This window comes from Artibeus jamaicensis, unplaced genomic scaffold (assembly GCF_021234435.1).
Source record: "Artibeus jamaicensis isolate MK-2021 breed Jamaican fruit bat unplaced genomic scaffold, CSHL_Jam_final contig_851, whole genome shotgun sequence".
In the NCBI taxonomy this organism is placed as follows: domain Eukaryota; kingdom Metazoa; phylum Chordata; class Mammalia; order Chiroptera; family Phyllostomidae; genus Artibeus; species Artibeus jamaicensis.
In genome coordinates, this window is record NW_026521986.1 from 12,747,078 (window position 1) to 12,774,370 (window position 27,293).

Genomic DNA, 27,293 nt, shown 5'->3' on the forward strand with positions numbered 1-27,293 from the left:
CGCTGTGAGGCAAATATCTAGCACTAGCATCACGAGGCACCCTCACACCGTGGGAGACGCAAAAACACTGTGCTGCGGAGACTCACTGAACAGAGCAGCGAGAGATCTCAATTTTCAATTTAATCAAATCACTTCCTTAACTTTGACTTTTATTTTACTGTTCTCTGAATAAATATGGTTAAACATGAACATACACGATTCCACTGTATTCTTCATCCCATTTCTATCCCAGAATTTTATAGGGGAAGATACAAGAAAAAAGAATGCACGGATTATCTATGCAAGAAAATTCAATGCATTGAATTTTCTTTCTTTAATTTTTTACTATTTCTTATCATGTGGAACATGATTTCAAGATTCAGAGTAAAAAAAAATATTTTTATTTGATTAACTTAACTAAGTGACAAAATGTAAGGAATCCTAGACTCAGCATGGCCAAAGAATTTAGAGGTAGGTCACCTACTCAGTCCTACTCAATCAATAAATGCTAAGAATCCTGGACTAATTTGCATATCAGAAAACAACTTATTATTTATTAAGTTGTATCACTGGCTCAGTTGTTCCACTTAGGCACTAAACCGAATGAACAGCAAAACAGCACAGCTTCATCACCAACAGTGAAAAAATGTAGTATGTCTTACACTTAACTACAGAACTAATAAAATTCATTTTAAAGCTTGACAGTACAATAAAAAAATGATTTAATTTTAAAAACTTCCCAGTTTTGGGATGCAAGTTAAGTTACAAGCATTCATACAAAGGTACAGAGAAAAAAGAGTGGGAATCTATTTTTTCTGGGGGAAAAAAAAGTGGGAAAAATTTAAATCTATTTTTCACAGGAAATATTCATTCAGCTCCTATATAAACCTAGGTTTTTTTTTTTATTAATAGGCTACATTATGTTAGGCTAGATCTGAATACTGTATTTCCTTCTTTCTGAAAACCTATGGCATTTCTGAATTTAAAAAAAATTTAAGAACAGAGTATTCTAATTTTTTAGTAGCTAAAACTAAAACTTATTTTGCTGTCGGACCAAAGACTTAAAATCAATGATAAATTAAGTCTGAGATGGCCTAAAGATTGGTATTTGAGAAGCGAACACTGTCACAGTTTGAATGGTGAAGCTCTCCAGCCACATGCTGCTCACATTGTAGACCATGTGGTCTCGACCAGGCCATCAAGTACGACCCCCGGGCCTCCCTGCAGATGCAGCAATGCCCCACGATTGCACAAATCTGAATGTATGTTGTGTCTGTGCACCTTCTGGGGCCAGACTTCAACTTTCATCAGAGTCCCAGATTCTGTAACTATCGAAAATGTAAGGCTCACTGATTTAAACAGTAGTCCAGGGTCCTTATCTATTATCTGACCTCACTTTTAGGGTTCTGCCTTACTAGTTTTCATCTTCCCACTCATCTTGTCCACACAATTCTTTGTTTTGTTTTGCTATATGGCTTCTTTATTTACTTCTTAAAGATAATTTTGGAAAACCAGAGCATCCTAAAATGAGGAAAGACCCTGTCCAGTTAAAACTGCAGTCAAAGGTGGTTTCAAAAGCTGAACCTGTATATTTTTAAGAAACATTTTGTCAAAAAAAAAAAAAAAGAAACATTTTCTCAAAAAAGCTATCTCTTCTGAGAACTTTCTCTTCCAATTACAAAACCAATTTTATCTTTTAGTCAATCATTTGTCTTTCAACTGAGAAAATAACTGGTTAACTGAATATGTGATTCAGCCACACTTAACTTTACCTTTTAAGATATGTTAAGACTTAGACAAAAATACATAATGTCCATCACCCCCAATCCCACACAACACAGACAGCTTCAAGAGTTAAATCTTTACTTAGAGAACAAAATGGTTTTACTCTGATATAGCTAGGACTGATTTAGCAAGGAACATCTTGATGAAAAAGGGCAGAACTGCTTAGAATGCTAGCTTACTTCTTCCACTACTTCCCTCCTCTAAGCATCTGTCAAGTGTGGGATGAGAAAAAAGGTGCTGGAATCTGGAGAGGCAAACTAGAATAAAAATATATCCAAGTCCAAGAATTTTAAAAAGAGACAGAAATTCACTGGAAAAATTATAGAATGTTAAAAACAGTTCTGCTCTCTTTACTGACAAATAACTTCACCAATTATCTATACACATCATCTATTTAATTAACTCCCCAATCTACTTTTCTCTCACAACTCTTTCCCTTCATACAAGCCGCCATGAAAAGTCTTATATTTTAAAATGTCTACTGTTCTTCATCTCCGCCATCAGAATCATGGCCCAAGACAACTTTGTCTCTTACCTAGCCTAGTATAAACCATCAACTACTATTAATTCCTCCATTGTCCCCCTCTGATTAACTGTACACACAAAGTAGGCAGTATAATCTTTAAAACTGTACAATGGATCATGGCACTGCATACCAGTGCGTCTTCAAATTAATCCAAACTCTCAGCATCCAGGGAGTCAGTATTACAGCACAGTAATTCACACGCCCACACACTGCGCAAGAAGTGCTTGGAACAACGCCAAGAACACTGAGCGGGCTCAGTAAGTGCTGGCCTTCTAAGGGAAAGCCCCAGTCTGCCTCTCTTTCTGGTGACTTTCTCCCCAGCTACGATCCTTTCGGTTAACTGCAAGCTCTTTCTCACCTTGGGGTGCTGTTTCCCTCTGTCTAAAACGCTTTTTTCTTGGACCCTTCAATAACTTATGTCTCCCATCGATACTTCAAGTCTAAACTTAAATGTCATCTCACTTTTAAGGGCTTCTTTTTCCTCTTCCTAAGTACCAGTTTCTATAATTCTTTATTACACTACTCTTATTTCCTTCCCAGTGTCTTATATTCTGTAATTACTTTCTTGTTTCATTGGTTAAACTCCTTGAACACCATCAAATGACTAAGCATCCATCCAACAAATTCTCTTAAGTGGTAGGAAGCAATGGGTTTTGTTCTGCCCAAAATAATCTTAACTAATGTAGGTACTAATCTCCTTTCACCATGAAGCTAAAATATTGGTCACGAATATAAATATGTCACAGCCTGTACTATGATTCATTATACCTACACCCTTCCCTTAATTGTTAATTAAATATAACCCTGTGTCCAACTAAGTATTGTGCTACCTGCTGGAAGAAGAGGAGCCAGGATGGGAAAATAAAGGTCATTTCCTCCCTTAGGGTCTTGAATGATATAATCATAAGATGCAAAAACCAACAAGGGGGCATTTCAAGTAGGGGATGGGATGGAATGAAGAGTCATGGTATGTGCGCAAAAGTGTAATATTTCATCGAAACTAAGAAACCATCTATTGCAACATGTGTCATTATTTTATGTTCCACTAAGACAGAAAAAAAAATGCTGCCCAAATTAATTGTTGAATATCATCAATAGTAAGATGTCTCTCTGTGAGAGATGCATCCCAGTTTCAAAGATGTTAAAGTCAGGAAACAAGAGGAGGAAAAGAGGGGAGAAGGAAAGAAGAAAGGAAAAGAAAATGATCATTCTATTATTAACACAAAAGCAGTCTTCCAGGAACCTCAAGAACTCCCAATGACACAGAATACTGGCTATTCATTAAAGCTCATTAACAGGAAGGGGAGAAAAGGCTGTGGAAAGAGCGGTCCGGGAGCAGCCCCTGCTTTCTTCTTGTTTCCATCTTGCCTCGTGTATCTTCACCTATCCCTTTATTTTTAGCTTTTCTAAATAACCTTGTGTGTTCCTTGTATACAGCACATAGCTAAGTCCTGCTCAGTAATCCAAATTGAAAATCTTGGGTTTTTTTTTTTAAAGGTGAGTTAAATATAACAAAAGACAAATCTTTTTACATCTATACATTTCTAAACTCTTAATTGTCTTGTGCATAATAGGTCATAACTTAAGGGAACAAGCATAACTGAAAAATCTTAATAGCAAGTTTAAAATCTTAAATACAGTTAATAATAATGAAAATACTCCACTTCAAACATCATGAGCTATTTAATAGCTCAGCTTTAATAGTACAGCTTTAAATGCTTATATTAAAAAGAAACTTAATAACTGGTGAGTTAATTATCTATCTGAAGGAATAAAAAAAACCCCAATGAAATTAGAATAAAATACTACTTACAGTAACAGTAGGCTAGATTATTCACCCAATTCTGTCACTGAAAACAACAAAAAGTAATGGAAAAACTTTATTTCAAAAAATATTAAAAGCTTTGAAGAGGTGACAAGATGACAAGGACCAAAATCTATGATAGAAAATCAGAGATAAATGGCATAATTAAACTCTTTCCAACCTGCAGACATGTGCCTAACTCACAAAGTTGAGCTACCGTTTTAACAATTTCTTGTGAGTGAAGAGAATTCAAAGTTTAAGACCCAGCCAACAAGGAAAATCTAATAGAGGACCCTTTCTCCATAAAGCTGGGACCTCCCCAAGAGCTTCCTGCTCCAGAAGGGAGTAAACCGGAATTAAACCCACTTTACACGGTCCCTTATCTTATGCCCAGAGGGCTACGGGAAATTTGCCTTCCTGTGGCCGAAGGAAACAAGGATTCCTAAGAGGTTGTAAAGACAGGCAGATGTACACACATTATCTGCAACCCAAATTCACCCTATTTGGGTGGTTTAACACCTCAAGGGATGGATTTAGCCACCAAACTAGTACCTTGAGGCATTTAAAGTTGGGGGGGGGTGGCAGGGAACAAAGGTAAATCCTCTCAAAGCAATGCAGTTCCTTGTTGGACCTCAAAGAAAACCCACAAATATTACTTCCAAGGAAAATAATCAGTTAACAGTCAAAATCTCAAAGGGTAAATTTAAAAAAATCTATACCTAGGGACAGCATATGAAACTTCAGAAAATAAAAAAAACCAGATCCACTCAAATGAAAAACCACTAGGCAGCTAATTTATCAATACCAACAATAAAAAACAAAAAAGAGTGAAATTATTTCTTCAAATGGCTAAACAAAATAACTGCCAACCCATAGACCTATCTATCAAGGATGAGGGTGACTTTCACGCCAAAAACCCAAAAAATAGTTTGCTACAGAAAATCTCATTAGAAAGAACTCTGAAGAAAACAATATTCTGGCCCTGACTGGTGTGGCTCAGTGGATTGAGTGCTGGCCTGTGAACTGAAAGGTTGTAAGTTTGATTCCCAGTCAGGGCACATGCCTGGGTTGCAGGCCAGGACCCGCAGTGGGTCATAAGCAAGAGGCAACAATTAATGTATCTAGAACGTTGATTTTTCTCTCTCTCTCTTCCCTTCTCTCTAAAAATAAGTAAATTAAAAAAAATTAAAAGTAACTAATCTTCTGAAAGAAAGTAATTTAGATGGAAAAATCTGAAATCCCTAGAGGAATCAAGAGCACATAAAGTTGGAATCCACATCAAATTCAAAGGTTCATTTTCAGCTACACTGACTAAAGAGTAGAAAGCTAATTGACAGCAAGAGAGAAAGAATTCAAGTCATCAAGGACAGAGGAAGAAGGTCCTAGTAGCATTATAAGCCCCTGGTTCCAACTGTTCTTGAAATCTTGTTCTTGGAACCTGAGAGACAGCCAGTGTCCTTGTGGTTTAGATTCTGCTTTTCATTTTAAAAATGTAGACAGGAGAAGGGCCAGAAATTAATGAAATAAAAAACATATAACCAAAAAAATCAAAGTCAAGCATTGTTTTTTTTGATAACACTAAAAAAATACAATAAACCACTAGAAAGACTAATGCAAGGAAAAAAGACAGAAGGCACAGAAAAGAATGGAAATAAAAAAATGGAAATATTACTTAACCGAGATTTAAAAGATAACAAAAGAATGCTTTGAACAACTTTGTGCCAAGTACTTTAGAAACTCTGACAAAACAAATGGATTCTTAGAAAACAAAAGAAAAAAAAACCTTTCTAAAAACTAACTTAATTAAAAACAGAAATGCTAAATAAAACCACACAGAAAGCTGAATACATACCTTCCTCAAAATACTGAGCCCACATGTCTCCCTCCAAAATACTGAGCCCAGACAGTTGAATGGAAGCTCAACCAAACTGTAAAGAAACAGGTCATTCTAGTCTTAGATAAATCCTTTCAAAGGTGTAAAGAAAGATTAGTTCCCAAATCATTTTTGAGGTTGGCATCATCTGGATACTAAATCAGGGTAATATAAGAAATAAAAATTATAGGCCAGTATCATCCATGGATGCTAAATCAGGGTTATATAAGAAATAAAAATTATAGGCCAGTGTCATCCATAAACTGGCCTATCAGATGCAAAAATCCTAAATGAAATGCTAATAAACTAAGTACAGCTATATAGTACAAAAGAAGAGCATCATGACCAACTGGGATTCATTCCAGCAACGAAATGGTAATTCAACATTAGAAAGTCTGCAAATTCACCACATTAACAACATAAGGGAAGATAACCATATGATCATCTTACAAATGGAGAAAAATCATCTGATAACCCTCAATATTTATTCTTCACACACACACACATACACACACACACAAAATCTTAGCCAACTAGCAACAGAAATTCATTTAACCTATAGAATACCTACCAAAAATTTATAGCAAACATTATTAATGGTGAAACATAAAAAGCACTTGCTTTTAAAAATTAGGTACAGCATAAGAATGCCCACTATTAACATCTGTATTAAATACTGTACCGGAAGCCCTCACTAGCCTAGTAAGGCAAGAAAAAGAAATGGTGTGAGCACTGGAAAGGAAGACACAATTTGCATTCATAATACTTTAATAATTTAGTAAGGTGGCTGAGCACAGATGAGCATACCAAAAAGATGGAAACAAAGAGGAAAAAATATATTATTTACAATAGTAACAAGAAATAAGACATTTAATAGTTAAATCTAAGAGAAAACTTGAGAGATCTTATGGAGAAAAAGACACCTTACTGAAAGGTCTTTTAAAATATCCAAATAACTAGAAAGATATGCCATGTTTAAGGATACAAAGGCTCAATATGATAAAAAGAGTAAGTGAAACGCATGTGTAGATTAAAAGCTACAGAGATCTTGAACTCACATACGAGACAGGTCCCATTTTTTAATAACAGCTTTTGAGAGCTTATTTGGAAGTTGTGGCAGAGGAATGGTCCCCTGCTCCACCAGGGAAGGTCGTCCTCTTTGACCAAGTGTGCAGCTTTGAGAAGGACACACATGGAGTGGTGAGGAAGGAAGGGGACACCTGCCCAGCCAGCCAGATCAGCCAAATCAACCTTGGAGATCAATGGGGGAACAGATGTTGCCGCCAGACCTCCCTCACATCCTAATAACAGCTTTTGAATTATTACAAACTTGACGCAAATTATTCCGGTTCATAAATATATTTTTGCAATTGGTATAAACTTATTAGTCACTAACACAGGAATTTTATTTTAACCAAATTGTAGTAATAGTGGATATGGCACTTTAGAATTCACAGCTTCAATGAACAAGTATGAACAACATGAGCAGTATTCAGCTGAGTTCCAGTTGAATGTGCTGTGGTCCCACTGGTTCAAAGGTCAACCAAACCCATTAGATGACCACAACGTAGGTTCTGATAACCACTCCTGCAAGTGATAAAACACAGCCAACATTTTACACGACATAAGATTTGGTTCTTGGTAATTATCTGTGAACACTGACAGAACACCATCTCCTTAAAAGCCACCTAAAAATGTAAACGTCCATTCTGAATAGAAATTGCTTTTATAAGAGGAAAAGAGACAAAACACATTCATAATACAATGACTGAACTGGGTTCTAAGGGTATTCTAAGGAACCTACGTGTAGTTCTCATACATATAATTTTGTACATGTGAGACCTATAAGCAGGTGCCCAGTTTGCTTTACAATAGTTCTGAACTTGACCAAACATACCAATTTCTTTAGGTTTAACTTACTCAAATTTAGTTTTGGTTTATGAGAGTTTTATGGTATCTTATAATACTGCTTAAATTTGGCTTTATCTAAATGTCCTAACACAGAATTAGAAATAATAATCATGTTTTACTGGTTGCTAGATGATAATACTAATAGTGAACATTTACAGAGTGCTTACTGTGTGCCAGGCACTATGAAAAGTGCTTTTACGTATTAAATCATTAAATCTTCACAACAACCCTATCAGGTATATAATATTACTATTACCATTTTACAGACAGAAAAACTGAGGTACAGAAAAGTTTAGTAACTTTCCCAATGTCACACAAGGAAATGGAGAAACTAAGGGAGCCACACCCAGGTAGCCTGTCTGCCCAAGACCCTTAGTCACTATGTTACACTTCACAATATTTAAAATATATATAAAATTATTATGAATAAAAAACTCACTATTAAAAAATTATCAGTAAAAGTTAAACAATATCAATACAACTTATCATAGGCTGAGTTTTCACAGCTATTGCAAAGTTTCATGGCCATGATTAAGAGTTTTGAAGTTGGACAGACCTGTCTCTGAATCTTGGTTGTGCCCTTTACAAGCTGTGTGACTTTGGACAAATTTCGTAACTTCACCAAGCCTCAGTTTCCTCATCTGTAAAATGAGAATAATAAACATCTCACAAAATTGTTGTTAGTAAAATAATTACTACTACATTACACTGATATGGTAACTCTCACCAAAAATACAAGGACAAAATAAAAAGAGGGGGTTCTCAAATTTCTCCATAAAACCGGACTTGATTATACTATAACAAAGATGACCACTGCAAGTCACTGCAGCAACTGTAAGATCGATACACTAATGCGGAATACCAATCTCCTCTAATTCAAAACAAATAATTCCCCTAGATAAAAGTCAAATGCCTACAGGTAAATTAGTGGATCCTTGAAATATAAAATAATGTATATACATAGAGGAAGAGATAAACAGGTAAGATATTGTTGTTTGTTCACAATAACTCCCACAAATCCCATTTCTACATATCCTTTAAGACTAGTAGTATTCAGGGCACCCAAACAGGAAGTGCTGTGTCAGAAAGCAGCAATTCCAGGCACTAGTAGAAAGTAATTTTTGTAAGAGAAAAACAGAAAGAAACAGACATGTCATCAAAGGAGGGTAGAACTACTATTACTGTTACAAACAAAGAGTGACTATGCCCATCATACTTGACATTTTACTAACAAAACGCCTTAAACTGTCACTATTGCTGTCTTTAGAGTCCCAATCAAGTAATTTAAAAATAACCACCTTTTTACCAATGCCTGCATTTACCAATAATATACCTACTGATGATAGGTTAGGTATCTCTTAGAAGAGGATGATTTTAACAATACACCATAAATATTCTTTTTGAAAAGGAAAAATAAGAGTAGTATTTTGCAAAAACCTTGTAGGATAATTTTTTGTTTTTTTTAATATATTTGATTGATTATGCTATTACAGTTGTCCCACTTTCCCCCCTCTTTATTCCCCTTTGCCCTGTATCCCGCCACCCACATTCCCCTCCCTTTGATTCACTGCCCCAGCTCAGTCCACTGAGCTATACCAGCCAGGGCTCCCCTCCCTTAGTTTATGTCCATGGTTCATACATAGTAAGTTCTTTGGCTTCTACATTTCCTGTACTATTCTTAATCTCCCCCGGTCTATTTTGTACCTACCATTTATGTTTCTTATTCCTTGCAACATTTCCTCCATTCTCCCCCCCTCCACCTCCCCACTGATAACCCTCCATGTCATCTCCATTTTTGTAATTCTGTTCTTGTTCCAGTTGTTTGCCTAGATTTTGTTTTTTTAGGTTCAGTTGTTGATAGCTGTGAGTCTATTGTCATTTTACTGTTCATATTTTTTATCATCTTTTTCTTAAACAAGTCCCTTTAACATTTCATACAGTAAGGGCTTGGTGATGATGAACTCCTTGAATTTGACCTTATCTGGGAAGTAGTTCATCTGTCCTTCAATTCTAAATGATAGTTTTGCTAGATAGAGTCATCTTGGATGTAGATCTTTGCCTTTCATGACTTCAAATACTTCTTTCCAACCCCTTCTTGCCTGTAAGGTTTCTTTTGAGAAATCAGCTGACAGTCTGATGAGAACTCCTTTGTAGGTAACTATCTCCTTTTCTCTTGCTGCTTTTAAGATTCTCTCCTTTGTAGGTGACAGTCCCCTTATCTCTTGCTGCTTCTAGGATTCTCTCCTTCATTTTAATCTTGGCTAATGTAATGATGATGTGCCTTGGTATGTTCCTTCTTGGGTCCAACTTCTTTGGCCAGGTAGATCAGGAGTAAGCCACAGAAATGAAGATCATGTGAAGGATTAGCAACAGGGGAGTGGGAGAAGGGGGGAGAAGGTACAGAAAATAAGTAGCATAGACAGTAGATAGAAAATAGATAGGGGGTGGGTAAGAATAGTAGGGGAAATACAGAATCTAAAGAACTTGAGACACGTTCATGAACTAAAGGGGGGGAATGGTGGGGGAGGAGTGTGCAGGGTGGAGGGGAACGGAGGGGGGAATAGAACAAATGTAATGGCATAATCAATTAAAAAAAAAGATTCTCTCCTAATTTCTATTCCTGGGTAACGTAATTATGATGTGCCTTGGTGTGTGCTTCCTTAGGTTCAACTTCTTTGGGACTCTCTGGGCTTCCTGCACTTCCTGGAAGTCTATTTCCTTTGCCAGATTGGGGAAGTTCTCCTTCATTATTTTTTCAAATAAGTTTTCAATTTCTTGCTCTTCCTCTTCTTCTGGCACTCCTCTGATTCAGATGTTGGAATGTTTAAACATGTCCTGAAGGTTCCTAAGCCTCTCCTCATTTTTTTGAATTCTCATTTCTTCATTCTGTTCTGGTTGACTGTTTATTTCTTCCTCCTGGTCCACACCATTGATTTGAGTCCCAGTTTCCTACCCATCACTGTTGGGTCTCTGTGCATTTTCCTTTACTTCACTTTTGATCACCTTCCATTTTTCCTCTATTTTGTGACCATACTCAACCAATTCTGTGAGCATCCTGATTATCAGTGTTTTGAACTCTGCATCTGATAGGCTGGCTATCTCTTCGTCATTTAGTTGTATTTTTTTCTGGAGCTTTGATCTATTCTTTCATTTGAGACATTTTTTTTTTGTCTCAGCACACCTATTATGTAAGCAAGGGGCAGAGCCTTAGGTATTTGCCAACCACATGGGTTTCCCCACCCTGGTGAATACCTAAGGCTCTGTCCCTTACTGATGCTGTATGTGCGAGAGGGGTCCAAGAGGGAACAATGCTGCTTGCTCGGCTCTTAGCTGGCTTTCAGTCACTTCCTCCACTACCCACAAGCAAAGAGGGCCCTTCTGGTGCTGATTCCCAGGTGGGTGGGCTTGTGTATGTTCTAGGACCCTGTGGGTCTCTCCAGCGAACTCTCCTGTGTGGCTGGGAGTTTCTCCTGCTGCCGCCACAAGCCCCACAGGTTTCTTCAGTGAGAGGGTTTGAGGCTTTATCTCCCCACACTGGAACCCTGGGTTGCACTATCTGTCTGTCTCCCCAGTTGTTTCTCTGGGTAACCTGCAAGCAAATGAGGGACTGTCTGGTCCACCAGCTGCCACCGCCCCAGTCTTTTAGCCACTGCCTTGCCATGAGTCCTCTCTGCCCCAGTTGCCTGTCTCTGCCCCTCCTACTGGTCTGGATAAATGTTTCTTCTTTAACTCCTTGGCTGTCAGACTTCCATACAGCTCAATTTTCTGTCTGTTCTGGTTGGTTTTGTTTTTAAATTTGTTGTCGTCCTTCTTTTGGTTGTGCGAGGAGGCACAGTGTATCTACATATGCCTCCATCTGGGCCAGAAGTCTGAATAATTTTGTTAAATGGCTCATCAATATCATTATCGAGGTGAGTTTTTATGAATGTCACCATCCTAATAATTGAATGTTATTTTTCTACATAAAAATAATTATTAAAATGCCTGTGTGTTCACTGTAGCTCAAAGATTTGATAGAGAACTTTCACTCTGCCCCCCAAATGTCCCCTTTTAACAAATAATTGTGAAAATAGCCTGCAAATTTAAAAAATAAATTTGTAAAAGTATCTATCTGGATCAAAGACCATTTAATTTTTACAAAGTACTATTTCCTAGGAAAACTTACTAGTTACATAGGAAACATTTAACCAATCCTTAAAATACCTATTTTACAAATGTTTAAACAAGTAAATGTGTGTTAAGCAAATAAGGACATGAGGTAGTGCACATTTCTAGGGCATAAACTCCTAACAAAAAACAGGTCCCTCTGCTTAGCGATCTGGGATTTTTCTATTTGATCAGTATTTCCTTCCCTACTTTACTTGCTCTAAATGATGAGTATAATTTTTTGTCCATTTTAATGAATGCCATAAATAACTAATAAGGTCAAGTTGGTTCAGTCACAACTCAGCTATATGAAGATTTTAATTCAGCAATTTGGGTAAATTTTTATCTTTATATAATTCAGAGAAAATTTGCAAATACCAGCAACTACTTACATTTTATTCCATTTGCTTTGTCATTCTCCTTCTGAACCATATAACAATGAGTTGCAGACACCACACCATTTTAGCCCTCACTATTTCTATATAGTTTCCTAGGGACATAGACATTTGCTTATATAGCAACAGTATACCTAACTAAATCAGTACTGTATCAGTGTTAAATTTTCTATTACATAACTACAGTCCATATTCAAATGTCACTAACTGTCTTTAAAATGTCCTTTAAAGCTATTGATTTTCCTGGGCCAGAATACAATTCAGGATCACGCATTGCATTTGGTGGTAATGGCTCTTCAGAAACCTATCATCTGGAAAAGTTTCACAGTCTATGTCTTTTCAGACTAATATTTTAAAAGAATATAGACCAGTTATTTTATAGACTATCCCTCAATTTAGGATTGTCTGATATTCTCTTATGTTTAAACTCAGGCACAGTCCTTTTATAGGAACGACACAAAGTAATATTGGGTTCTTGTCATTGCATCACATCAGAAGGTGCAAGATACTAGTAGGTTCTATTACCAGTGATTATTAATATTATTTAATAAGTGATTCAGTAAGATAGCCATTACAAATTATTACAGAGCAGATTATATCAGACCAATTCTCCTGGCAAGAAAAACTATAAAAACTAGATTAAATAAACAAACAAACAAATAAATAAATAAATAAGGCAAGTTAAAATACCAGAGAAAAAGGAAATGAAGACCTAAGCCTGACAGTCTCCATTACTTTTTCCTTCTGAGGCAACTAGCTGCAGACTGGAGCTTTTGGCAGTCTAACCGGGCTACAAAGACAGGAATTAGAACTGGGGGCTTAGCAAGACAGGTAGGGTTTGGGGGCTAAGATTCCAGAGAAAAGGCATCCACAGAAAAGTGAGTCTGGACATCCTGTACTACTTTTGCCGTTAGGGTATACACTGAATCCTAACTTGCCTGGGGGCAAGAGGCCAAAACGCTAAGCAAAGTGACTATTTTAAAGCAAAAAAAAAGGTAAGCAGAACTTTTGGTAGCCTCCCAGTGCTAGAAAAAGAAAAATTACAGTTTAGGGCCTGCCAAGAAGAAAAGGCACTGGCAAATGCCCCAGGATTCCATTTGATACCGCTGAAAGACAACACGCCTAGAGTAAGGGGAGACTGGATTTAAATCAGCCCTTAAGAAACCTAAAACAAAGACTCAAGTCATCTTAAGACTGTACTGGATCAAGGTCATCTACTCCTACTTTTAACTACGACCAGAAGAAAATTAAATTCTCTAGAGAACAATATCATCATCAACACCCTCTATAATTTCTTATACACAATGTCTGATACTGATTATTTTAAATTACCAGGAATGCTATGAGACAGGACCAAATGATGAAAAGCCAAGAAAAAGAGCAGACGACAGAAAAAGACCAAAAGGAAACCCAGATATTGTGATTATCAGACACAGACTTTAAAAGAACTGTGATTAATATGTTCAGGAAAACAGATGACAAGATGAGACTTTCACCAGGGACCTGGAATCTATAAAAACAAATTTACAATAATTAACTTGAAATTCTAGAACTAAAAAACACATAATACGAAATTAATAAACAGATGCTTATACTAGCAGATTGGACATTAAATGAACTAAAAAAAAGGTCAATAGAAATTATCCAGATGAAGGACAGGAAAAAAAAAGATGGGAAATACAGAAAAGTGCTTGGGACATATGGGATGCAGAAAAAGATCTAACACAGATATCTAGAATCCCAGACGAAAGCGAGTGAAAGAGGCAGAAGCAGTGTCAGAAGAAATACCCCAAATCTGACAAAAAACACCAAGCTACAGATGCAACGTGACTTTGCTACTCCTATTAAGAGTAGCAAAGTCAAAGTCAAAGAGTAGGAATCTATTTCTCTATCTCTTGAATTTGGGCTAGGCCATGGAACTTGCTTTGGCCAGTGGGGCATTAGAAATGAGACTAGAGGGATTTGTCCTTTCTTGATACTCTTAGAACTCAGCCACCAGGTGAACGAATCTATCTGCTGCAAAGGCCACATGGAAAACAAATTCCCACCCCTACATTTTGGCAGAAACCTTGCCAACCAACAAACATATGAGTGAGGTTACCATATTTTGCCATGTATAATGCGTACTTTTTTGCCCACATTTTTTAGGGAAAAACAAGGATGCACGTTATATATGGGTATAATGTACACATACTATGGGTATAAAAATCCCATGTATAATGCACACAAAATCATGGGTGCGAAATACATATTTTATACCACCTGGCCATAGCCAAACCACTATCTGACCACAGAGATCAATAAAGCCCAAGCCAAACTGCCAATTCGTGTATTCATGAGCTATTAAGTGATTTATGTTAAGCCACTCACCTTTTTATGAAGCAAAAACTAGCTGACACAGAACTAATATAGGTAAGTAGATCAGTGGTTCTCAAACAAGGTTGACTTTGCTTCCCAGGACGTCATACAGCAATGTCTAGAGACATTTTTGGTTGTCACAACTGGGTGGCTGCTACTGGCATCTAGTGAGTGAGGCCAGGGATGCTACTAATATCCTACAAGTCCTCACAACAAGAAACTGTCCAGCCCAAAATGTCAACAGTGCCGAGGGTGGGAAACTCTGAAGTACATAAAGCATGATAGAATGAGGCAGCGTTTAGAACAATGCTATCCAACAGAACTTTCTGTGACAATGAAAATAGTCAATATCTGTAGCCACTAGCCACATTTGGCTAGTAAACACTTGAAATGTAGTTAATGAAAGAGCAACTAGAGTTCTTCTTTTATTCCATTTTAATTAATTTAAGTTTAAATAGACACATATGGCTAGTGGCTTCCTTTAGAGCGCAGCTCTAAAACTTAGATGCTAGAAATATTGAGAATAGTGAAGGTTAGGTTGGATTAACAGTGGTAATAATGCATTTTTATAAAGTTAAGGCCCAGTCACTTGCTACAAATAAATAATCCAAACACTCTTTTTGCTTCAATACCTCTAAAGTCTAAAGTGTACTATTCTTATAAAATAATAAACTGAAAAAAATTTAAATAAATTTACCATATCCTGCACAAAACAATTATTCATGGACCTTTGGCTGACAACCTTAACTAGAGGGCTTTTCTAGCTTTTTGGCATGAAAGCCCTAGGAATTGCCAACGCTTTTTTTTTTTTTTAAGTTTAAAGTGATTTAAGAACTGCTGTGTTTTAGAGGCCTTAGAATTGTACTAAATGAAGAGTTTTTAATCAAGTCACTTCAGGTAATTAAATATTCCTTCACTATCCTTTCCCATCCTCCTCCTCCCCACCCCACCCCATTCACCACAAGGGAAGGAAGAAGTTGATCCAACCCCGGTACAATTCCACAGACTTTTTTTTTAACTTGTCAGCATTAAGTAGGTCAGTTTTCTGCTCTAGTGGGTGTTTGGCAACAGGTTTTCTTACTAGAATACAGTGGCTACTCTGCTGGTAAGCACATACCACAGAATAAAAAAGACTTGAATAATTCTCCTAAGGGAAGAACAGGCTGCCTGGTCTCTAAAAGAAAATCCCTGAGTCTTAACTAAATACCACCAGGAAATTCCAACAGAAAACAAAATGAAAAAGAAATAAAGAAGATTCCAATTCAAAATTTGTTCTATATAGTGAAGTCTACAGATTTTAAAGGTCCTCAGTATCCAGGAACCCACAAAGATTCTGTTGGGATTCTGATATGTGCTCAGCCCAATTCTGATCACTGAGATTATAAATTTTTTAAAAAGTAATAAAGGACACACACAATCTATCACAACTTTTATTAAGAATTCTAATAGAAAAAACTTATCACTAAAACTAAAATTCCAGAAAGCCTTCCCCTTATAAGGTATGACTTTCCTGAGAAATTATTTTTTTAGAAAGTCAGAAATTACTTAAACTTTTCATAATTGTATTATAGCAGAAAGCAAATTTGACAGAAGTTTATTAGAATAAATGGCATGCATAATTTATTGTTATTTTGTAATCATTATTGTTTCTATATTGTGGGTCTGACAACTCAAGCTTTACACTTTTAATCATTTGTAAAGCAATTATTAAAAAAGAAACTATGAAATTTATTTTGTATTAGATCAAAAGTCCCTGCAGGGGCAAGATTAATATCCTCTATTAATACCAAATAAAAGTTGAAACAACGTATGTACTAGATTTGTTTTCCAGAAAATTCCAAGAATTCTGACAAACTCTAGAAGAAGAAAATGTAAATCTTACAAACCAGATCACTAATGGATATAACTACAGAATGCACTTTAACCTTACTAGAAATACATTACATTCAAAAATAATAGGTTGTGACCAACATTCACATAGCTATACGTTAACATTCATTTTACCATACTGCACTATTAAGAAGCAAAATATTTAGAAATACAGAAAATTTCAGATATAATATAAATTCCAGAAAAAAGACAATAACTCACATTCAATTTTATTTTATTAAAGGAGTTTCCCTCAGTTGAGAAGCTACCTACTATCTTCTACATTGCCAGATATTAAAAGTAGATAAAATCAAACTCAAATAAGTAAAAAATCTGAATGTCAAAATATGCAATAGCTATTTAGAAAAAAGTCCCATCATCATGACCAATTAACAAGTTCTCTTTCATTATAGTCTATTTTTGAATGTGCTTACTCCTTGACAAAATATCATAAAGTTAGTTGAGTATAGTAAGCGACTGAGATAGATATAATTTCAAGACCAACAGAACCACCAACAGACATGAGAGGGTTTTTTTGTTGTTGTTTATACACAAAGCAATTGAAGATAACAAGGTAGCTAATTCGAGAGATGGACCATCTAACATCCATCCACTTGTTCAATCCTAATTCAGTTCCCAGAATTTAGTTGTCTAAAAAGTCCCCGCAGTACCCAGTAAAATGTTACTATGCAATTATAAAGCACATATGTCCTGAACATCATACTGAAGTAAAATGAATGCAATCACTTAATTGTGGCAGATGCTGTTAACTGGCTACCCAAACAGCTGTTCCCAAATCCTTCCTCCCTTCTTGCCTCTCACTATAGAGGCCCAATGCTAACTACAGTTAGAGGTGACATATTATCCAATCTTGACCCATGAGACATAAGAAGTGATTTGTTAGAAGCAGTATTAGGAAAGCTTTTGCTTGATCTAGGCCTTTTGCCTTCCTCCTTAAATGTGAGTGGAAGGCTGGAGCTGCAGCAGCTATCTTAAGACCATGAAGGCCAAGCAAAATAAAAGATATGGGCCCAACACCGCTGAGCCACTGAATATGAGTGACTGCCTATGCCCAGACTTATGTAAAAACAACTTCTCTTTGTTTGAGCCTTATAGTCGGGTTTTCAACTTGGAGTTGGTTGGACTCCATCCTTATACGTCACCATTATCAGAAACTACCACAACTTTAACTGTAAGTAATTTCCTAATGGTTAAAAAACAATATTACACGCTAGTTCTAAATTAGTCTAATAATCTGATAAGGACTGATTTCTAATGAGTATCTGTTCAGAGAGCTGTAGAAAATCTTGAGGTCAGACTGAGCTGAGGGAAGAATGGGAAAGAATAAGAAGATAGAATCAGGGAGATGCCTGGACTCTGAATTGCACACATGGGAAGAGCTCAGACTCTCAAACAATCACCAATAGTATATCGGCAGGCCATCCCTGAATGATAACCTAACCCGAAAAGAGTTGATAACACACATCGAAACAAAAGCCCCCGAACATTAAGACTACTGTCCAAAAAATTAATATTGTTTATATTCTTAGGAATGATAATGATACTAGAGTTCTATTGGAAATAATGTGCTTCCATTAAATAAATGTGTATTAAAGTATAATGGCCTTTTTCTTAGAGGATGCATACTTAAGTATTTAGGGGTAAAGAATCATAATGTCTGCAACTTTCAAGCAGCTCACAGAAAAAAGAATACATGATTTTAGAAATATGTAAAGTAAGTATGGCAAAATATTTAATATTGCATTATCACTGGGAGATACACAGATAATACTGATCACCAGTAGGAGATATACTGATGCTCAATGTACTACGCCTTCAACATTCTTGTATTGGAAGTGTTTCATAATAAAAAGTTAGCATTAATGTTAATTCCCTGGTTTGGGTACTGTAAAATAGCTATATAAGATGTAACCATTGGAGGAAACTGGGTAAATAAAGGTAATAATGGAACCTCTCTGTCCTCTTTTTACAACTTTCTGTGAATCTAAATTTTTAAAAATGTTAAAATAAAAATGTTGGGCCCTGGCTGGGTGGCTCAGTTGGTTGGAGCATCACCCCATGCACCAAAAGGTTGCAGGTTTGATCCCCAGTCAGGGCACATGCCTAGGCTGCGGGTTTGATCCTAAGTCAGGATGCATACAGGAGGAAACCAACTGATGTTTCTCTCTTACATGGATATTCTCTCTCTTTCCCTGCCTCTCCTTCTAAAAAAAAAATAATAAAAGAATATCCTCGGATGAGGCTTTAGGAAAAATCTACTCATTACAAAGAAATGTTGGGAAGACTTCCAGTTTGGTAATAAACACATACCTCCCTTTATCTTCCACTGAACTAAACAATGAAATCTGAACAGAATGTATCAACAGCTATTTGAAGACTCTGAAAAAGTGTCACAGGTGGTTCCAGAATTCAAAGTATCACAGATTTGCTGTGAGTGTACCATTTTTTCCTTCAGTATCCCCCCTTGTCTGAACTCAGCACAACCCAAAACCCAGAAGTGAGCATTATGGTACAGAAGAGAGAGATACAGAAGAAACCCTCTAGTTCTGGATCTAAAAAAGGGAACTCCTAAAGCTCAGGGAAACTGGGGGAAATGCCTGGAGTATTTCTCTCCAAACTCTCATGTCCCAGCCCTCAGGTCTCCCCCTGCCTGTGGTGGGCATGGCAGCAACAGCACCACCAAGAGGGACTGGAAATGGAAAGCCTCCAGGGGTGAAAAATCTTCCTCTCCATTCAACGGAGCCCTTCCTGCAAGTGGGTGGATCAAACTTCATTGTTTTTTTCCTTCCTCTTCTGTCTTCAGGAAAGTCACTCCATAAAATTGTTTATGAACTCCTGAGTTCATACTCAGTCTGTGTAGGTATGAATCTGATGCTAAGTAATATAATAAAAACTTTGAAAACTGCGATAATGGGTAAACTTACACCCAGATTCCAAACTGACCACTGAGTGAACACATGTGGGACAGATCTGAACAGCACAGATAAAGCTCTAAAAACTGAATTAACACTGGAACCACAATCCACTGAAAGCTAAAACAAAAATAACAACACTTGCTATGGAATGTAAAGAAAACCTGGCATCTCATGACACAATACTCAAAATATCCAGGGTACAAACCAAAATTACTCACATGAGAAAAGACAACATGAGCAAAACAGCAGAACATGGAGTCAATATTCAGAAATTGATGGCATTTTTGTACACCAACAATGAAATATCAGAAAGAGAAACTAGAGGAAAAATCCTATTTACTAGCAATAAGAAAAATAAAGTACCAAGGAATAAATTTAACCCAAGGAGGTAAAAGACCTGTACTCAAAAAACTACAGAACACTGAAGAAAGAAATTAAAGAAGATACACAAAAATAAAAGCATATACCATGTTCATGGATTAGAAGAATTAACATCATTAAAATGTCTATACTACCTGATGCAGCTTATAGATTCAACACAATTCCTATTAAAGTACCAATGGCATGTATCACAGATCTAGAAGAAATATTCCAAAAACGTATATGGAACAAAAGAAGCCCCAAATAGCCTCAGCAATCTTGAGAAAGAAGAACAAAATTGTAGAGATCACAATACCGATTTCAAACTATACTATAAGGCAGCTGTAATCACAATAGTTTGGTACTGGTCTAAGAACACACACATAGATTGGTGGAACAGAACAGAGAACCCAGAAATAAACCCAAGTATCTATGGTCAATAAATACTGACAAAGGGGCATGAGCACACAATGAAGTAAAGATAGTGTTTTCCGTAAATGGTGTTGGGAGAACTGGACTGGTACATAAAAAAATGAAACTAGACCACCAACTTATACCATACACCAGAATAAAGTAAAAATGGATAAAAGACTTAAATGTAAGTTGTAACACTGTAAAAGTCCTTAGAGGAAAATATAGAGAAATTTCAGATATCCCATGCAGCAATATTTTTGCCAATATATCTCCTAGGACAAGGTATATAAAGGAAAAAATAAACAACTGGGACCACATCAAACTAAAAAGCTTCTGCACAGCTAAAGAAACCATCATCAAAATGAAAAGGCAACCGACTGTATGGGAGAACATACTTTCTGATGAAACATCAAATAAGGGTTTGATCTCCAAAATATGTAACGAATAAAATAAAGGTAAACAACCATCAAAACACCAAAAACACCCAATAGAAATTGCAAAGGTAGTGGTATTTAGTCTATGTCCAAGGAGGACACACAGAGGGTCCAAAGACATATGAAAGGATACTCAACATGCATGTATATGTACATGTACATATAGATAATTTCTGCCTTTGAACAATTATTCAAAATTATTTTTGCATTAAAAGAAATTTTAAGCCTCACATGAGGACATTTTTAAAAAGACTGATTGACTGATTGATTTTCAGAGGGAGGGGAAGAGAGGGAAAGAAACATGGATGTGTGAGAGAGAAATATCCATCAGTTGCCTCTTGTACGCCCCCAATTGGGACCTGGCATACAACCCAGCCATGTGCCCTGACTGGGAATTGGACTGGTGACCTTTGGGTTCGCAGGCCTGTGCTCAATCCACTGAACCACACCAGCCAGGGCTGGGCATTTTTTTCAATGCTCTTTTTAGAGAAAGGGAGAGAAACATTAATGCCAGAGAGAAGCATCGATCAGCTGCTTTATGACTGAAGCTAAAACAAACAACTATCAAAACACCAAAAACACCCATGTACATGCCTCCTGTACATGCCCTGACCAGGGATTGTAGGTGCCTGGACCACAGATCACACTCGAACACACCCACACCCAGACCGGGGTGGGAGTAGGGGGTCATGTCAAACCCACAACCCATCAGTTACTGGCTACTGGAAGTTGCTCGAACCAACTGAGCCACACAGGCAATGGCTCTTTTATTTACAGAGTCTCTTATCTTTACAAGAGAACCTTATTAATGTCCTTCCAGGGATTGAATAAAGTGCCATAGACTAAACACCACTACATTTGCAATTTCTATTGGGTGTTTTTGGTGTTTTGATGGTTGTTTGTTTTAGCTTCAGTCATAAAGCAGTAATCTCACTAACTTAAGGAATTTTTATCCCCTCAAATATAGGCTTTATACAATGGAGGCAAGATAAAACAGTGAACAAATGTGGAAAAGACGCAATTTACCTACTCAGACTTCTTAAAGGCAAAAGTGGGCTCAAAAAAGTCTTAAAACAAAAAAGGCAAGTTGATCACTTAAAGGTTTTATGTATATTTGTACATATGTGCATATGTTTTATTGTTACTTAAGAAAGAATATTCTACACTACCTATAGTCATTACTCCCAATCCATATCTACTGGAGAACATCTCATTTTGTGTTCAAATGCCAGAAAGAAAAAAAATTCACAGCTCTCCCAATTATTGCACCTTCTTAACTAAAATATACTGTTTCACAAACTCAGTCAATTCTGATTATTTCACAGCTGAGAGGAAACTTCTGAGGTTACCTCTATCATCACTATACACGGGTTCAATCATTTTCCACTGCAAAATATCTACCTACTCATGAGTAGTGGGAAAGAGTCCTGAACCAACTCTGCTTCATCAGGCTCCTATGATGTAAATCACCCAGGAACTGGAGAGTATCTAGACAGCCAGAAAGTATTCTGTGTGTAACAGATAATGAGATGCTCCCTAGAGCTTATTTCACAGCTATAGTGAATGGACTAACACCTCCATGATATGCTTACAGATTTACTTAACAACATTATCCCGTTTTATCCAGAAACTAAGTATCAGCTATATTCAAGCCTGCCACAGGCAACTTCTATCACTGGTGAGTGCGATCAATAAGACAATGGAATACTGGCACCAGTTTCTCAAATCATCATATGTACTGGAAAGCAGTTTCTCAAATAATTCTCATTATTAAAATTATTAAAACAAAGATAAAAAAACAAATAGATTTTAAACTAAACTAACTAGCATGTTCTCAAAAACAAAAGGCCCAAACTACAAATACTTTTGCATCTCGTTTATAAGTTTTTGTCTCTACTTTTGATTATAATAGTATGCTTTTTATTGATACAAAGGAAAGTTCAAAATTTATTTCATTTCATCCTGTTTAGGAATTTTATTTTCAATATCATACTCCATTAGATAAGAGCACATAAAATTCTTATTAAACTCATACGCCATAATTTCTGACAAATATTACTCTTTTTCATATACTACATACATTATTTATATTCTTTATCTTAAAAGCAATACCAACTGTAGCATATTACATTTTCCAAAGATAGCTACAATGGCAGATTCTGTCCCATAGCTCTTTTTTTTAAAGATTTTATTTATGTATTTTTAGACAGAGGGGAAAGGAGGGAAAAAGAGGAGAGAAACATCGATGTGTGGTTGCTGCTTGCATGCCCCCTACTGGGGACCTTGCCTGCAACCCAGGCATGTGCCCTGACTGGGAACTGAACTGTGACCCTTTGGTTCACAGGCCAGCATTCAATCCACTGAGCCACACCAGCCAGGGCCCATAATTCTTATAATGTGATGTTGATACTCTTTCTCTTCAAGTGGTGGGGTCCATGTCCTTCCCCTCCTCTGAACCTGGGTGGACCTTTATAACTACCTCAACCAATAGAAGAGAGCAGAGTAACACTATGTGAATTCCAAAGCTAAGTCAAATATGCCATGAAACTTCGCCTTGCTCTCTTCTCTTGGAACCCAGCCACCAAGCTGTGAGGAAACCAAGCAGCCAAAAGGAGAGGTCATGTGTAGGTGTTTGGCAGGCAGCCCAGGCTGAAGTCCTTGCCAACAGCCAACATCAACCACCAGACACATGAGAGAGCAAGCCTTCAAATGATTTCAGCTCCCAGCCCCGGAGCCACCCCTACCCTTCCAGCTACCCCACCAAACACCACATGATGACAGAGACAAGCTGTCCCCACCAAGTGAGCCTTGCCCAAATTGCAGATACTTGAGCAAAACAATAACTGGCAGGTTTTCAACCACTAAGTTTGGAGTGGTTTGTTATATAACAATAGATAACTAACATGTACTCATGAATACACTTTGGAAAATGTACAAAAGAGAAAGAAAAAATTAATTACCCTAATTTCACCGCTGTTAACATTTTGACACACATTTTACAATCAAGAAAATGTTTTGCCCTACCCACCTAACATTCCAACTGGTTTGTTTTTACCAGCATAAAGAGTTAAATCAGATGTACTATTAGCACTGTTCAACTGTTTGCATCTAACAGGAAAGAGAAAGGAAAAACATCAGCATCTGTTCTACTTTTCTTATCTTACTCTTTCACTTACCTGTCCTAAGTGAGCTGTCTTGAGAATGGCTGGCTCTCCAATATTCCAATCTGTGGATGTGGGTCAAAATCTCTGATTGCAAGAACAGCTGCACGGGCCCTCTTCCTGAAAGAAGGTGCTTAAGGCCCAAATCTGAAATTTTCAAGGAAAAAAAATGCTAAATATAGACATCTCCTTTCAATCACTTATAGTAACATCTCTACAACTAAATAGAGGCTGATAGAGTGGATTAAGATTACATGGAAGTGAATGAACAGGCTTCACTAAAAATGGATTTGGGTAATGTGAATTCAACTTTCAGCTCTACTTCTTACTCACTATATGATCTTAGGTGAAGCACAAATTCTCTGTGCCTAAGTCTCATCATGTGATGAAGGCTGAGGGAACCTGATCAACATTTTGGGCTGGGACTCAGAAGACCTCCTTCTAAACTCAGTTGCCATTCTGCCTTGCTATAAGAACTTTGATACTTCTCTGGGCTCAGAAACATCATCTCTTAAAAAGAGGGTTGCATTAGATAATGGTTTCTGAAATCTAATCCTTGAACAGGTGCCAGCCATGACAAAACATGGTGTAAAGTTACAACTGGGCTTATTATGAGATTGTCCTTCCTACATTTTCGGTGTTAAAATGAGATAATGCGATAGACAGTAGCTGTTTTTTAAAAACCCTAGAGTCTAAATCAAAAAGCTTGTAGCCCTATGCAAACATTCTAAAATTCTTTTTAGAAATTCTAGTGCCTATATAATTTATATGAATTCTAAAAGTCCTTCCACATCTAACATTCTGTGTTTTCATTCACTAACCAGAATATATATAGAAAAAGCTGGTATGGTCCCAAGGAAAAGTGAGTTACAACTACTTCCAGCTAATAATGTTTAAAAAACAAAACCCCACTGAATAAGGAAAGCTGAATTTCATCTCCAGTAAATGGTACTGTAAAACAATTTCTGTTATAATTTGCAAAATATATTATTAGCTACCAAGATGTTTCACTTCATTTCTTCATTGGCCTCATTCTAAAACAGACTGTAAAGCTTTTGATGTTTAACTTTCAGTTTTAACAAGTGTGTTAAAAGCCAACTAAATACATACCAAAAAACCATAAAGAAATCAGGTACAGCAAATGCTGTTCGAATATGCCAGAAACTGCACTGGGTATTTTACCAGTGGAAACACTTGACATGTGTTTGATCATAAGTTAATATAATTAAAGCAATATTAAGGTTCTGCCCGTGATTACATTTCACATATTTCTGACTCCATTACAGCACAATAAACTAAAAACCTCCCTACTATTATAACTATTTTCAAGGAAACCAATATACCAATGATTCTAAAATATGGAACCATAATAAATTATGAGTATTAACAGTAATTTTCTAATATCCTTGGATCAGCGCAGGCTACACACTATATTAAAGAGGAAATATGAGTATAGAGTATTACTGAAATAGTACCAGAAAGAACAAATCTAAATTTCTAAAAACACAAGTAGAAACACTAGCATTGGAATTCAAAGTACTAAATAAAAGGCTGCTGGATGAAAAATTTGGCCTGCCAAATAATTCCCTAGGGGTAAATGTTCAACACCCACTGGGCATTTTACACCAACTCCAAGATGAACAGTCTTCTGCTAATACTTATGAACATAAATGAATTCCCAAACTGTTTATGCTCCAAGTAGCAAGTAGCTACCACTAGAGGAACAGATCAGAGAAAGACAACTTACGTACATTAAGCTTTATTCAGACCTAGAAAACAAAGAAATTTGACATACTTTCCACAGAAAATATGCCTATGAAAAGTGTATTATTTATTTTTAAAAAAACAGTATATATTTGTAATTTTTTAAACTGGAATCGTTATGTTAGAATAAGTACAAAGAGAGGAGGAAATTTCGATTACATATGAAGTCCCCCTAGTCAGCATTTAACTCTTTTAAATTCTGTTTATCTAACTATTTACTTTCATCATACCTGATGATTTTCATGTTTTTCACTTCCTAACATATTTTCAAAGGCGTCAGACCCATCTGCCATCCAAGCTCAATTGTGGATGTCAGTCAAAAAATAGGTGTTTATACCCCCTCTTAATACATGAATGAACATGAACAGCTCTTATCATTTCATTTCACCGAGACCAAGTGGGAAGTGCTGCTCACAACTCCGAGCCTGGGCTGCGGCGTGGCTCCCAACCACTCTTCTCAAAATGACAGCACGCTATTCTTTTCTCTTAACTACATACTCATTCCTAGCCACTGAAAGTGTGGTTCACAGACTGGTAGCATAGGCATTACCTGGAAGCTTGTAAGAAATACAGAATCTCAGGCCTTACCTTAGACCTGCTGAATGAGAATTTGCAGTTTAACAAGATCCTCAGGTGATTTGTACACATGCAACATTTTGAGAGGCACAGTCCTACCTAGTTCACTTATTCAGCAGCTCCTCTTTTCCTGTTTGGCGTTTAAGGGATTGGATCCTTTTTCATTTGAGCACATTAAGACCCACCAAAATGTAATAAGTAATCTTTAAATAAGATTACACAGTTTCTCCACAACCTCCTTTTCACAAAACACCAAGCTCCATGAAGCCAGGCCCTTCACTGTATCCTCAAGACCAAAACAGTGTCAGGCACACATCTGTAGAGGCAACAAACAGATACCAGAGGACCCCTGAAGTCCCCAACTCCTAAAGCTTTGGCTCCTGCATTTGCTGTGTAAGCAAGATTGTATCTAAAGAAAGGGGAACTAAAATGTGAGGTCATCCAAATTTACAAAACAAAAAATATGCTATTTTAAGTGACTTGATCAATGTCATGAGGCAGACTCACTATTCAGTTCATAGGTTCAACAACACTTTTATAATATCATTATTAATATTATATTTTAGGTCAAATGACAATAAAACTTCCTCTACATATATACTATCATCCAAGTAGCTAGCAAACTCAACTACCCAGAAGAACTGTGCACTCAAGAGTTTAAGGCAGCCTAAAATATACAAAAAGCTGGAAAGAATATATACTTAAAAGTTAAAATTACATGGTATGATTAATTTCTCTAAAACCAGAAGAAATAAATGTTTTTAATCCTTTATCTAACTCAAGTTGAAATAGAAGAAAGGAACAGAAAAGAATAAAAGTATGGAAAAGACAAAAAATAGGGGCCAGATATAACAACAGGGCTGACAAAAGAACAGAGATCAAAGGTAATCAAAGGTTTTAAAGAATATGATTTAGGGACTAGAAAAAGGAAAAGCAGCTATAAAGGCAAAGAGCAGAATACAAATTAAAGTAGCATCCACTTGAACAGTGGAAATGACATAT

General features: G+C 36.6%; 1 protein-coding gene across 11 annotated transcripts in view; it reads right to left on the reverse strand.

Annotated features, from left to right (window-relative positions):
* NUMB (NUMB endocytic adaptor protein) overlaps positions 1 to 27,293 on the reverse strand; it is a 136,333-nt gene that overhangs the window by 65,806 nt on the left and 43,234 nt on the right. For 10 of the 11 annotated variants that reach the window (XM_037127756.2, XM_053673311.1, XM_053673313.1 and 7 more), the window contains 2 exons: positions 23,967 to 24,098; positions 8,435 to 8,519 (listed from right to left, as the gene is read on the reverse strand). The gene's annotated coding sequence lies outside the window, so the exon portion shown is untranslated. The remainder of the gene's footprint in view (positions 1 to 8,434; positions 8,520 to 23,966; positions 24,099 to 27,293) is intronic. The other variant, XM_053673306.1, reaches the window with a different exon arrangement.